The sequence below is a fragment of the Anopheles nili genome, chromosome 2, assembly GCF_943737925.1.
Source record: "Anopheles nili chromosome 2, idAnoNiliSN_F5_01, whole genome shotgun sequence".
Taxonomy (NCBI): domain Eukaryota; kingdom Metazoa; phylum Arthropoda; class Insecta; order Diptera; family Culicidae; genus Anopheles; species Anopheles nili.
The window spans coordinates 11,199,128-11,212,397 of record NC_071291.1 but is presented as its reverse complement, the minus strand read 5'-3'; positions in this window follow the sequence as shown (position 1 = coordinate 11,212,397).

Sequence of the window (13,270 nt, the reverse complement as noted above, 5' to 3'; positions counted from 1 at the left end):
GTTCTTGTGGCCGTTTGACATTTTGTGGGCCGCTCGTTGAGCGTAACACATTTCCTGCACCGTGACCCGCCGGTCCAGAGGTTGAGTAACGGTGGTTGAGTCTTGCTGGTTGGTTTTGGGACAGTACGAACTGCACGGAACGTGTCTGTCTCGCAGTACCGGACGGAGCGTTCGAATCCAACGCCAGGGCGCTGTTGAATCATGCGTCCGATAGTTCCATCGTGGAGCGACACGAGACTCACTCGTAACGCCTCTACGTAAGCTGGCCGGATCGTCGTACTCTGCTTCTCGCACAGCTAGAACCTTATTTTATTTGCCTATAATCTCCCTACCCTGAGCAGGGGTGCTAATGCTATGGGACCCGCGCGTTCTAGCGTCGAATGCATTACGTAAAAGCACACATTCGATCGCTATCGAATGGGACCCAGCCAGAGGGAATCGATTTATTATTTTTGTTCACCTACACCTCGCTGGTTGAAGCTCGCGTCTGAACACGCGTGAAAAATCGATCTCGGTTTAATGCATATGGTTTCGTTTTTGCCGTTACGTGAGAGAGCGGTTAATAATTGACTGGAGCACACTTGGAGAACACATTGTGTGCCATTGATAGTCCATCTAATCCCGCTCCCTATTCGACACCTTGCTCGGTGAGCTTTTTGTAGCGTGCATATTTTGCACAACCGCCCCAACGGACAACACAAAAAAATCATCACGCCATTGCGGGAAACGCCACGAGATGGCACATTTAATTCTTTGCAAACCCCCTGGTGGTCTGATAGCCGCCTTGAGATAGTGCGTCCAATCTAAACACCAAGAATCGCATCGCACTGCCGGTTGCTCTGGACAAACTCAATCTGGTTATTCCTTTCCCCATTGGTTAGAGTTCGACATTGATAGCCTTTTCGGGTGGACCGGGTGTGCCAGGATCGCTAACGCGAACAGGGGGTTATCGCGGTTTTGGAGTGTGTACAAATAAAACAGAGAAAAAAAAAGATACGAGCCAAAAGATTATCTTGCGTCGAGTACACGCGACGGGAATCGGAATCGCTTGTTCGCATATTTGCGTCGATTGCGCGCACATTCATACGCGTGTGTGCGGGAACAGCTCGAGTGGTCAGTTGGGTGGTTGGGTTTTTTTTTCTTCTTGTTGTTGTATGTGCCCCTACAGCCAGCAACAATCGGAATCCGTGAGAACTGGACGCTATTTTTAGGAGTGCTGTTGGAGCCATTTTTTGCGATCCCAAACGATCGTACCAATTGTGAACGTGTCGTGTCGTGGGTCTTTACTTTAGCGTTCTAAATGTCTGTCGATCATGGCACGAGAGAATCAAGTCCACATCAAGCAGCTCCAGTCACGGGACTGATAAAAGCATGTCGTTATTGCGTACAGCACAGCCGTGACTTCCGCCCAACGATCGTTCGTCCTGCCGGCGCGATGATTAAACGTTCATCCAATCTCGCCATCTGACAGCCGACGCTAATAAGTTCCTGTTATACGCAGCGGAATGCGACTCCTCGGGCACTATGACGATTGATTTCGCCATCCAAGAGGGGTGGCTTTTTTATAGTTAACCCCCGCGGCCATCGCGACCATCGCGACCGAGCCCCGTTGCGGTTCCTTTCGATCGAAAACGGTAGAAAACCCGCTGCTGCCAGACCGCGCGGAGGTAAATGACATTCCGTGACATTGAAAGAACGTGTTTGGCGAGCGTGCAGTTTTTGTTTCTGTATATTGTTTCGTCTTTTCTTTTTTTTTTTTTTTGATTCGCAACCTGCCCGGTTCTCCACTCACCGTTGATCGCCTGAACAATGAAGCGAACGCACGATGATCGCGCTGTGAACACGTGCGCTGGTGGGCCGCCGATGTCTGGGTTCATTTTGTTTTGGTGTATGCGTGTGTGTGTGTGTGTTGTCTTCCACCCCTTCTTTGGCTGTTCCCACTTTGTTTAGCTGGGGAGCCCATTTCCTTGTTCGGGTCCATCACGTTCCAAAGCGACCATTCGCACAAGAAGCGGCCCCAACGAGTTCAGCGGTGGTCTCGCTGATGCATACGGACGACATTGTTTCAATCGCTGAAGCCGTCAGATGTAGATAATGAGATAAAAACTACCCTCACAGAGCCGGTCCTGGGTCTACATCGTAAACTCCCCTGTTTTGACAGCTTAGTGGTGAGCGAGCAAAGCGCAGAACTGCCTGAGAAGAGCACCTAATTGATACCTCATTCTCATCACAGCCTTACGACCTTATATGGTTACGGAAAGGCTTCTGAAGCAGTTGGTGAATTAGCATTTAAGCCCTGCGTTTGGGTTGCGATTTGCGTTACATAAAGGGGATGTTCTTCTCGGCAGAAGTTCAATAGTGTTTCATCGTGTTTCAGCCGACTTTCAACGTGCTACGCCAGGATGCAAATTCCCTAGAACCGTCTTCTACGTGCAGTTGGACGACGAAATCCCATCACATCACCTGTCGACCACTTGACCACGCACGATAGTGGGCACGTTTTCCGGTCACGCTGCTGGTGCGCAGTTTCAAATGTCAAGCGTGCACAGGCCATCCGACGAGACCGGGTGCGATTGGTGTGGAGATTTCACGGTTTTGCAAGTTCGAACCTCTCTCGCCAGCTCTTATCATTGGCCGCGTAATCCAACACAAGCCGAGCCGGCTGCACCAATCACGCGGGCACGTGATAGGGCCCGGAGGTTGGCAAACTTTACCCTCCACCGGAGCTCGAACGTGATATTCGATCGGTTGAGTAAGGTTGTTCTGCCTACCGCGCTTGATGTCAACCGGCCTGCACTTGGATGGCTGGTTTGAATGCGCTATCGTTGGACGGATCATTTGTTGCTAATTTATTGAACATTTGTGCACACAATCCTGTGACGGTGTGAAAGCGAAATGATTGCATTCCAAGAACATCAAATAATGAGCACGAAACACGCCAGAGCGGGGACCGTGCTGGGGACATTGACCACGAGGAAAACGTCACGAGGCGATAGCACATGATAGCCACGAACGTTGAAGGGTGATATTATTATTATTTTTTTTTGATGTGGGATTAAACCAAAGGCGCAATACCGATAAGCGATGATTTGCAAGCATTTCTGTCCCATTTTGACACGCAATAGTGCCATATTTGTTAGAGCAGCTCAGTGTGAATGAACTAAACTATGCTGAGAATGTTCTGGAAACCTTTAATTACAATATATGAATCCCATTTTGCTCAGTCGAGTCGCTTTTTCCTTTGCCTATCTATTTATCGTCTATTTATCGCCTTTCTACCGCATGCTTCTCAATTTACATATGCGGTGAATAAAAACAAAGCCCCATCAATCATGGAACTCTCGAGGGGGGGGGCCTCCATATGGTGGTTGGAGCCAGGCCTGGTCATCACTGGCGTAGGAATGCAACAATTCTAATGGCCACGTAATTAATCCGCTGACTCACCATGCAGCAGACGCGTTGCTTGGGTATTTTTTCCGCACATGGTTGCAGCTCATTCCGCGACATGTGATAGAGAAAAAATGGATTTTCCACACTTTCTACGTGAAAATGGTTTTCTATTACATGAAGAAAAAATAAATAATGTTGGAGAAATTAAATATAAAGTCCGTCAAAAATGCTAGACGCTTATAGATATACTTAATTGGCTACGGATGTGTGCTAAATAGAACATCAACACGGTGTAGCACCGAGCGTGTTAATTTAGAAAATGAGACAGGAAGGGGAAGAACACAGAACATCCATGGCATATCATTGACCTTTCCCCACTGAAAAAACGCGGGCTCTTTTCCCAGGTGGCAACGGTGGCGTATCCACGTGATCCGAGTGAAATGGAAAGAAAGGGGAGCGAAACTGGCGCAATAAAAGAATTGATTTGAATTGTTTTTTTTTCTTTTGCTTCGACAGAGCAGGATGAAACCTTTTTCCCCCCTACAGGTGGGTGCGAAGCATGGTGGTGTATGGTATGGTTTAGCACTTTTCGCGCCAACCTCTTCTCTTCTTTTTTCCGACCGCGCGCTCTGCTCGGGGCACAATGGCGTGACACGCGGTCACACGCGAGGAATGAATGATTTCGCATTGGTTGGTATGCGTACGAGCCAACGCTGGTGCGCTCGAAACGTGCACCGGAAACGTGTGCGGAGGGTTGCAATGGGGTGGTTGGGTGGTTGGCTGGGGTGCAAAGTCACGTTATTTTCCACACGGTGCCAAGCCAAATAGACCTCTCTGTCCACACTTCGGCTGCCTTCATCAAGCCCTGCTCATTTGCCATGCTCATGTTTCCACTTTGCGAATACACCACCACATTCTCCGGCGATCATTATCAGGGCTGCTCTCCCACACCGCCATCGCGGAAAGTGAGAGAAAGAGAGCGTTCGGAAAATTGCTACAGGGGTTGATTTTGTGGTCTGCCATGCCAATGTTTCACAGTGTCTTAGGGCTTCTGTTTAGCAGATCATTAAACATAACAAACAGGGTGGGACAAATTTTGCCGATCAATTTTGTGAGTGACTGTGGGCGCAAAACAACGAAACGGTCTGTTAATTCAAAAAGGGAAGTCCTTTTCAAACGTCTTTTTCAAATTCAACAACAATAAATCAACACGCTGCAACCCTGTAACGCGAGAGCGCGTTTAAAAGGGCTCTCTCTAGAGAGAAAACACTTCGTAGGTCGTGAACTGAGTCTGAGGTGCACGTTGTTTGCGGACGTCGTATTTTCAACCCCTTATCAGCGTTAGAAGCAGCAGAGCATAAAAGAGATAAAAAAAAGGCAACCCCGGTTCCACCGAGAGCAAGAACCGGCTTTTTAGCGGATCTCCTTCTTTGTCATTTAAATTTTATGTAAAGTGTGTTAATAGTATGCATAACTTGGTAGCTAAAGGGTAGCAGATTAGTAAAAACTTCAATAAAGCCATTTGTAGTGCTGCGTGACAGCAAAGTCCAGCACCAGCTGATGTATGGCCTGAGCAGCCCGACACGGAAATGCTGTGTGGTTTCTGCACAAAAGCAGTAATTATTTTATTTTATTTACGCACCTCATAGACAAGTGTGTAAATATTTTGATCATTGAACATCCACTTAATTTTTGCGGGACTATTTTTCTGTACAAAATCATTTCGGTTTCAGGGGTTGAAAGCGCCAAGCTACTCTCTTGTTTGTGCCCTCTGAAAAGCACTGCTCTTCAGAAGCTCGACTCGCGCTCTCTACCGCGAGTTTACCGCGAGAGCGACTCGCGGCGTGTCAGTCGAACACCGCGTGTGTATGTCGAACGTCGAGTATTTTAGTAACAGCCGCGAGCACCAGCCTCTTTCCGACATTCGTTTGAAGCTCTTCCGCCGGAGTGCACGTGGTGTGCGAGGAAAATTCCACTGACGACCAACGAGACCGCTGGCGTTTTCGTCGATTTTGTTCGTGTTTTGGCCGCTATCCCTGCTTGTGTGCCTTTGCCGAGAAATGCCGTGTCCCCGGCACTGCGAAGTGAATTGAGTTTAATCAGCAGCAAACTCGCCAACCCGCCGGGTCCGTGTGTTTTCCCCTGTTTTGCGGTGCGTCAGCTGTGCGAATGGTCGTGTCCGGCCACTGCCTATCGATCTATTGGCAATAGGAAACCGTGCGTTTCGTTGGAGAGAGTTTAGAGCGAGATAATGCGAAGAACTAGCCTCGGTGCGATATAAGCGGCTCGTCAGTAAATAGATGCGTTAACAATTGAGCTAGAAAAGTGACCGAATCGCGGCTACGGAAGTTCTGCAGCCAAGGCGCAACAAACCATACAAACTAGAGCAAACGAAAACATTCCAAGTGGATATGATTATTGATTAAAAAATTGACACGTGTCGTCGCGCGAAGTGAATCTATTTTTATCCCAACGGGCAAACGGGCAAACCATCGTGTGCAGGAGCGAACTCCGAACCAAGCCAACGTCTATTAAAATCCGAAGCCGTTCAGTGTGTTGCTAGCCGGCCAGCATCGCTCAGAGACTTGAGTGACAAAGTGCCGCGTAGAACGTAGAAGCCTACTACTACGAGAACCAGTGACATCCATCCTAGCAGCAGCTGATCGACCGGCAAAGTGTGCCAAGCCAGTACCCAGTGTCTCGGTGCCACAGTTCGGCGTCAAGTCCCGTGCGTTTATCGATCGCTGCGTCGTCTCCTAGAAACCGCCTTGATGTATAAGTTCTTCGTGAATTCCAGTGTGAAGTATATAATCAAGTAGTGTCGGTGGTGCGTTTGGTTCACCCAGCTTCCGGGTGGGCCCTGTTGCATGCGGTGATAGAAGCAGAAGCAGGCTAGTTTAACGGAAAAGAGAAAAATACTACCAAAACCCATCACAGTAGCCCGTGAAACGCCTCACGCGTTTCCGTTTGACCGAGTGCGTTGTGTGACGTCCGCTTGTTTTTCTCTCAATCCCGAGCTTTTGACACTTGAGCGGAGGCCGCCACCCCGCGTTACGGTTTTCCCATTTTCATTCCGACGGTCCCTCCAACAACGGATTTCATGTGTAAAGTGGCAGCGACCGGGAAGAATACGCTCCTGCTCGATAACAACAAACGTGTCCGTTCGTTTTTCCGCAAACCGCGCTACACGCACTTCTGCTCCGTCTGGTACATCATAGAGGGTCGTTCCGGTACGCGAAAAACACCGCACGATTCGTCAGGCCGCATCGTCGGAGCCACGAGGACATCCAGGATTCAGCAACACCAACCGGCACCCATCAGCAGCGGAAAAGCGTAGAGAAGCGCATACGCAAACGTAGCAGAAAAAGCGGGGAACTCCACACCGGTCATCAGACGCTCCCAGGTTCCGTAGAAACGTACAACCCTCCCGGACATCTAGCCAGCGTTTGTCTACGCTGGGTGTGAAAATTGGGTGTATTTGGCCAGTGCGAATTTGGTACACACACACACGTGTGAGCGTGTGAGTGTCCACGTGGTCCACGTTTCGGTGGAAAAGAAGCTGGTGGTTCTGCCGGAAGCACTTGCAGCCGGTTGTTGATCCAACCTGAAACGGTGATCTCGCCTGCAGTGTGTGCGTACGTGCGTGTGTGTGTGTGTGGGTGTACGTAAGTGCACTTGGTGCAGTGTGGGAAGGGGCGTTGTGTTAATTTGCCCACCATTGTGCGGGCGTTGTGCGGGGGTTTTTCCGAGCCGGTAGATTTAAGCGTGAAGAACAAAGCTCTCTGTGCATCGGGTGGAAATTCCACCATTCCAGCAGCAGCAGGCGAGCGAGTGTGTGAGGTGCATCAACCGCAACCGAACGAACCCCAGAATCAACCCGCACCGTTGCTGCAAGGAGGAAAATTCCGTGTGGGAACCGACCACAGCATGGAGGCGTACTGGGAATCATCGAACGGGCATCCATCGCATTCTTTAAAATATGAAAGGTAAATGCTTCACTCTAGCACGTTTCGAGGCACGCATGGGAGCTAGGAAGTTGCGCGATCCGCGTCGATCGTCTGCTTCGCTTCGGCAGCCATATTTTCTGTGCGCTTCCACAGCAACACCGAGTCTGTGTGTGAGGGAGAGAGAGAGAGAGTGAACTATCGAAGGGAAGAGAGCGAGAAAGCGAGAGAGAGAGAGGTGATGAAAAGCATGTGTACTAAATAAATAGCACGAAGCATATCGCCGCCGCCGTGCGCCTCCGTCTGGTTGCTGCATGATAAATTCTTGACCTCTGTCAAGGTTGCTGCCCGCCGGCGGGATGTTGTGGTTGGACCGGTTTGCTCTGCGGATCAAACCAGCCAGCCAGCCAGCAAGTGCGGTATACGCGTTTTTCGAGTTCCCGGTCGTCGTTGGGTTGGTAGAATCAGCTACGATTGTACGACGATAGCGAAGCGGTCGCCAGCGATGAGCGATTGGCCATTTTGCCACAGGCTTGTGCCTACACAATTCCATTGTCTGGTGATTCAGATATCTGCGTTTTGGTGTCACTAAGCTTAGTGTAAAATTGGCTTCCACTTGAATCAGGTTTCGCTTCCTCTTGCTGTTAAACGTCATTTAAAGAGATCGGTTGTAAACGATTCTTGACCATTACAACGCAGTTACAGCAACGGAAAGCGAAGTTAACCCCTCTACCGATACGGTGCGAAAATCGATATCGCTTTCGGTCGCAAAGGCAAAGGGAAGCGAAACACCTGAAGCCTAGCGGACGTCAAACGTCAACTTGATCGATGACGCTAAAGTACCGCACACACAAACCGAGGGTGTATTAACGCCCGGGCTCTAATGCCCTGAGCAAGCCCTCTGCCAAGTGGTGTCACGTGTTGACTGGGAAGGGATTAAACATCGCCATTCTCACCGTCACCGTGCAGGGTGGCCCCCTCACCGGTTGCAAAATCCACCCCAAAACCAGGGGGCCGCAGGTTCAGGCGCTAATCAGTCTGTGTAAATGCTTCACCGCGTGTGACGTCAGTGTGTCCGATAGCGGTGATGGAAGGGAGAATATTCCACCCCAAAACACCACGAGGGCTTTCCACACCCTCGGGGGCGAGTGGCATGGACGCAAACAGAGGCGCGTCGATTGCACGGAGCAACCCAGTGTCTGATAGTGCGCTGAGCCTCCACCACAATGGCGGCTAGAGTTACCCCAATCTGGACGCACTCACACACCCCTGTTTCGTTCCCTAAGACCACTCCTGCTGGGGTGTTGCTTATCAGCGGACGAGCGGACACCGAGAGTGTGTGTGTCGAGGCAGATAACCGTGCTGCAGGCAGGCAACGACCATCGAAACGTGGCCAAGTGGTACTGCCTGGCACGGTGGCACGGCTCTAGAAGGCGCATCCCCTGCAGCGCACAGCACACGATCCGCTGACCTCTGACAGGTGCCCTTCCGGACCCGATTTCCCGGGTTGTGTGCTTGCGATGGCGGCGGAAACGATCGTTCGGTCACGTAGGCTTCCGAATGTAGGGTCCGTTCTTGTGACTCGATGAATGACTCGCACGAGTCCGGAATCCGCGATCGACAGGGGGTGTGATTTAAGGGTGGTTTTAACCACCTTTAGAGATTATTTGCGTTTTGCAAAGATTCATTTGAAAAATAGTACGCAAACCACTCGTTTTGATAGGAGACGGAATGATATTGGGATTATTTGTCAAAACCCCCTTACCAATTGGCTTCAGAAATTCAGAACGACGTGGAATTCTAATAACAATCAACATCTCCCATGTGCGTGAGCTAGTTTGCACTGGCTATTGACTTGCGAGCAATTTACTTTGTTCTCGAGGAAAACAACTTTCGTCCTCTTTTTCGTTCCATCGGCTGCTGCAGCACGTCGAATGATTATTAATGGAGCTCTTAATCGAATTAGCCTACCAGGCGCGTGAGCCGGTTCGATACGTCTTCTCCGGGGGATGGTTACGTTGAAAAAAGAAATAAAATAAAAGAAAAAGCCGTCACCACGTCGGGCGCTACTGTTTGTTGACGATGCTATTTCTGTCCCTGATAAGAGTTCATCTCCCAGCCAAAGGGCGGCTGGGAAACGACCGGTTTGGGAAGCAACAAACGTCGCTCGCCTTTTCCAGCGGCAAACAGCAATAATGGTAAATGCACACGAACATCGACGACCGACTAGACGACTGTTATCACGTGTGGTACGTCCGAGGGTGCGCTGGGACTGTCACTGTGGGCATCGTGTGTGAGTGTGTCTCTTGTCAGGTGGTTGATGAGTCGCGTCTCATCTGTGGAGTTTTCTCCACCTCCAAGGGATGCGTTTCGTGTGCATCGATCGAATGCATCGGCTGCCCGTAAACATTTAAACGAATGGCTAGTAGACGCATGTGGGTATCATTTTAATAGGGAAATGGTCTGCGTAAAGGTCACGTACTCTCTCCAACCGGTTTGGGACAAATTCCCCCGAGTTGCAGGACCGATCGCACGTCACCAACAACCACCAAGTTCTGTTCTAGCGTCTACCGAACAAAGAGCGTGCACACGACACGGCGCGAAGGGATGGAATTAAATGAAATCAACTTATATTCCAGAAACGATTCCACCCCCCCGCTTGGTGGGATGCAAACGGGCGGTGGGTTGTGGTTGCCTTCATCGGTGTGCGTGTGAGACGCATCGGCCGTGGGGTTGATTACGGCACCACACCACCACCGGTCACAATGAGGTTAGGGGCACCAAACGCGCCCCGTAATCAGCCGTGGAACCCCAGCTCGTGGTTGCTGTTGCTGTCGCCGTGGTCGGTTTGCATCCCGCTGATCACGTGATCCGGCGTGAGTCAGCCGATAGAGACGGAGTGGCAACCGGGAGCCTGGTCGGCGTAAACAAGACCCAGACTTGCGGCGCAAAAGCACCCCCAGATGGGATTGTGGCAGTTGAGACCCTTTCGCCAGGGATCAAACCGTGAGACCAAACCAAGAGTTGGCCAAATGGCGCCGTGAGACGACTCCCGAGGGACGTTATCGCTCGTCTGAGACGGGGGATTCACTGGTTATCCTGGTTATCTGGTGAATGGTAGCCCCCGATGCTCGATGTTGAAATATATGGAAACTCTTCACGTGCCCCAGTTCGATGGCACTCGATTCCGCGGGGCAATCTTTAGATAAGCTGTTAGCGAAAACTTGTGACTTTTTAAAGCCACCCCATCATGGGGTGGTCTTTTCGCACGCACACAACACTTGCGCCGATACGCCGATAAGGGTGGCCGGAAATGTGTTCGATCCCGCAGACACTTGCTCGGTTGGGCTGTAAATTCTGCGCTAGATGGAGAAGGGCATAGCCGTTGTGTAACGGCCCCGTGGGGAAAACCAAACAGGGGTTAGCACGACGCAGCCATTTGCTAGTCATTCAGATGAATGTGTTTTAATTTTCGTGCCTAACATTTTTATCTCACAATTGTTGCATCCATTTTTGGGTGGCGTTAAACCTCACACAACAACGCAGTAGAGGATCCAAACAAAATCCTCTATCAGAAGAAGCGCCAATTTTAATCGCAAGCGAATGTCCTTTGCATGTTGCGCACCAAACAAAAAGCAACCGAATCGTGATCGTGCGTGTCTTTGTGTGGGTGTGTGTGTGTTTTCCTCACCCCACTGGCATCGGGTTTCTGTAAGCTGCCTGTGGGGTGTGTTTAAATTTAGCGAAGAAAAAAAAACCGCAACCTCCCCCCCCCCCCAATCGGTGATTACAGCTGACTAAACGATTTGCGATTCGTCGGTTTTGAACGGTGCCACGTCGTGGGAATGATGGGGAGAGGTTTTATTTTTAACAGACTGTACTATTTTTGCACGCATATACCGATCGGCGAAGGATGAACACGCGTGGGGTGGTCTTGTGTGTGAGGATCCTCATTTGCCAAATTCAAACCGTCGTCAAAAAAAAACGCTTCGGCCGGGAGAAAAAAGCAACACCCAAGACGCCCGCACGCAGACAGCAACTCGACGAGGATGAGATTTATTCATTTGTTTTCGTAGAATGCTCTCGACGGTTTGCTCCCGGCTCGCGAATGCGAGTAGATCGGTGTAGCAGCGGGAAAAAAAAAGCAAAATAAAGTCCTACTATGAAAAGCATACTCAACGAAAAACCACTTGTTTCCACTTGAGTGTGATGGCCACTGTCTGATGGTTGATGATGGGCTTTGCGAAATACACTTAGGTTGAGTTCGTTCCGGTTCCGTTTCCTGACTCTATTAATCTGTCGTTTATGACAAACCTTTGCGATTTTTTCAATGTTTCCGTTCATCGTTTGTTTGACAACTCTGGCGCTTTGTTTTGCGAAATCAACACTGCATAGTTGTGATTTTTTGCGTTCAGTGACGAAATGTAGAGCTGCAAACAAGAAGTGTGAGAAAAAAAGATGTAGGGTCCAAAATGTAGCAGTTAAACTGAAACGCGAACGTTAAATCACCTTCAGTCGTCACTGCTTAGCAACAGCCCTCAACAAAGACGAGACAGTTATCACGTTGCCTGTGGAAATTATAGCAAGAAAAAAAAACCCCACACTCATAATTAAACAATGTGTTCAAAATCCGACGCAAATTTACGGACACGCGTCTCGATCGCGTCACGAACGTCGTCAGGAGAGCGAGGTCGAAGCATTGTTCTGAGCCTATCAAGCACCTCGCTATCATGCTTGCGATCCCGATGTTTGGATTTGGTTTAGGATTTTCTTCTTCTGTACTCCAGAGCACACTTTCGGACGAACCGGCTCGGCAGCCGATGGGCGCATGATCCCTGGGGGCTGACTTGAAGGCATAAACGGAGTGATCACTTGGGAGGCACCAGACTGATCGCAGCTGCTACCAAACCTATTGAGTGCGCACGAGTTCAGTTTTGCTACAAAAGGTCAATGCTGATAGCGTTTTGATGCTGATGCTCGGACGTCGGTATGTCTTTATTTTGTTTGCTCCCATTATGATTTTATTTTTATTTTCCTTTTTTTTTCTTCGGGGAAAAGCTGAGCAGAATGATTCCAGGAAATGCAGGAAATATCATTTTTGCTTAGGACTTTTCACCATCACAACCGACCAATTATATGCTCCAAGGTCATCGTTCCATGTTGATTAGTAAGCATGGTTGGAGATGTGGTTATGTTCGGTTGCATATTTTTGACTCATTAGAAGCTGATAAAAACACGCTTTTCATAAGTACATAATTTTTTAATTCGTGGAAACTCTGTACATGCTTACCGAGTGAACGCAGAGACATCGGGATCGGTGAATTCATCATTTCCTATTTTTAATCGATGCTATATAAAGCCCACCGTAGCTCTTCGTAAACACCCGACTATGGTCAGGGCAGCAAATAATGCAGCACCGTGAGTTTGCTAGCGGTGGAATGTGCACCACACGCGTGCGCATGATTTGCGTCACGTTTCCGTCACGCGATGTGCTAGTGTGGTTGGGTGTGTTTGTTTTCTTCAGCTTCAAAAATATACCAGCCCACGTTCAGGGCACTGGAAAATGTGGTGCGGGAAATGAGCGAAACAACCAGAGGGCCATCATGTGGAGTCCTTGAGAACGAACGTAGCGTGTTTATCCTTTGCCGAGGTGCGATACGGTGTGCTACATTCCGGACAACGTTTTGAAAAGCAGTTCAAGAAAAGGTAAAGTTATATGTCAGACCAAACCATCGGTACGGAGCACATAACAAGCTCCAAGGCTGTGTCAGCGATATTGGTTGGAGCTATTATGCAAAACATAACTGTTTTAAAAATTGTTTTATACAATGTGCACAACTCAATGTGTACTCCGGTATGCGTGAATGTTTCGCATACCCAAATTATGGTTTGAAAACACCAATCGCTGGAGAGGACATCGAAAAAGACTTATCAAT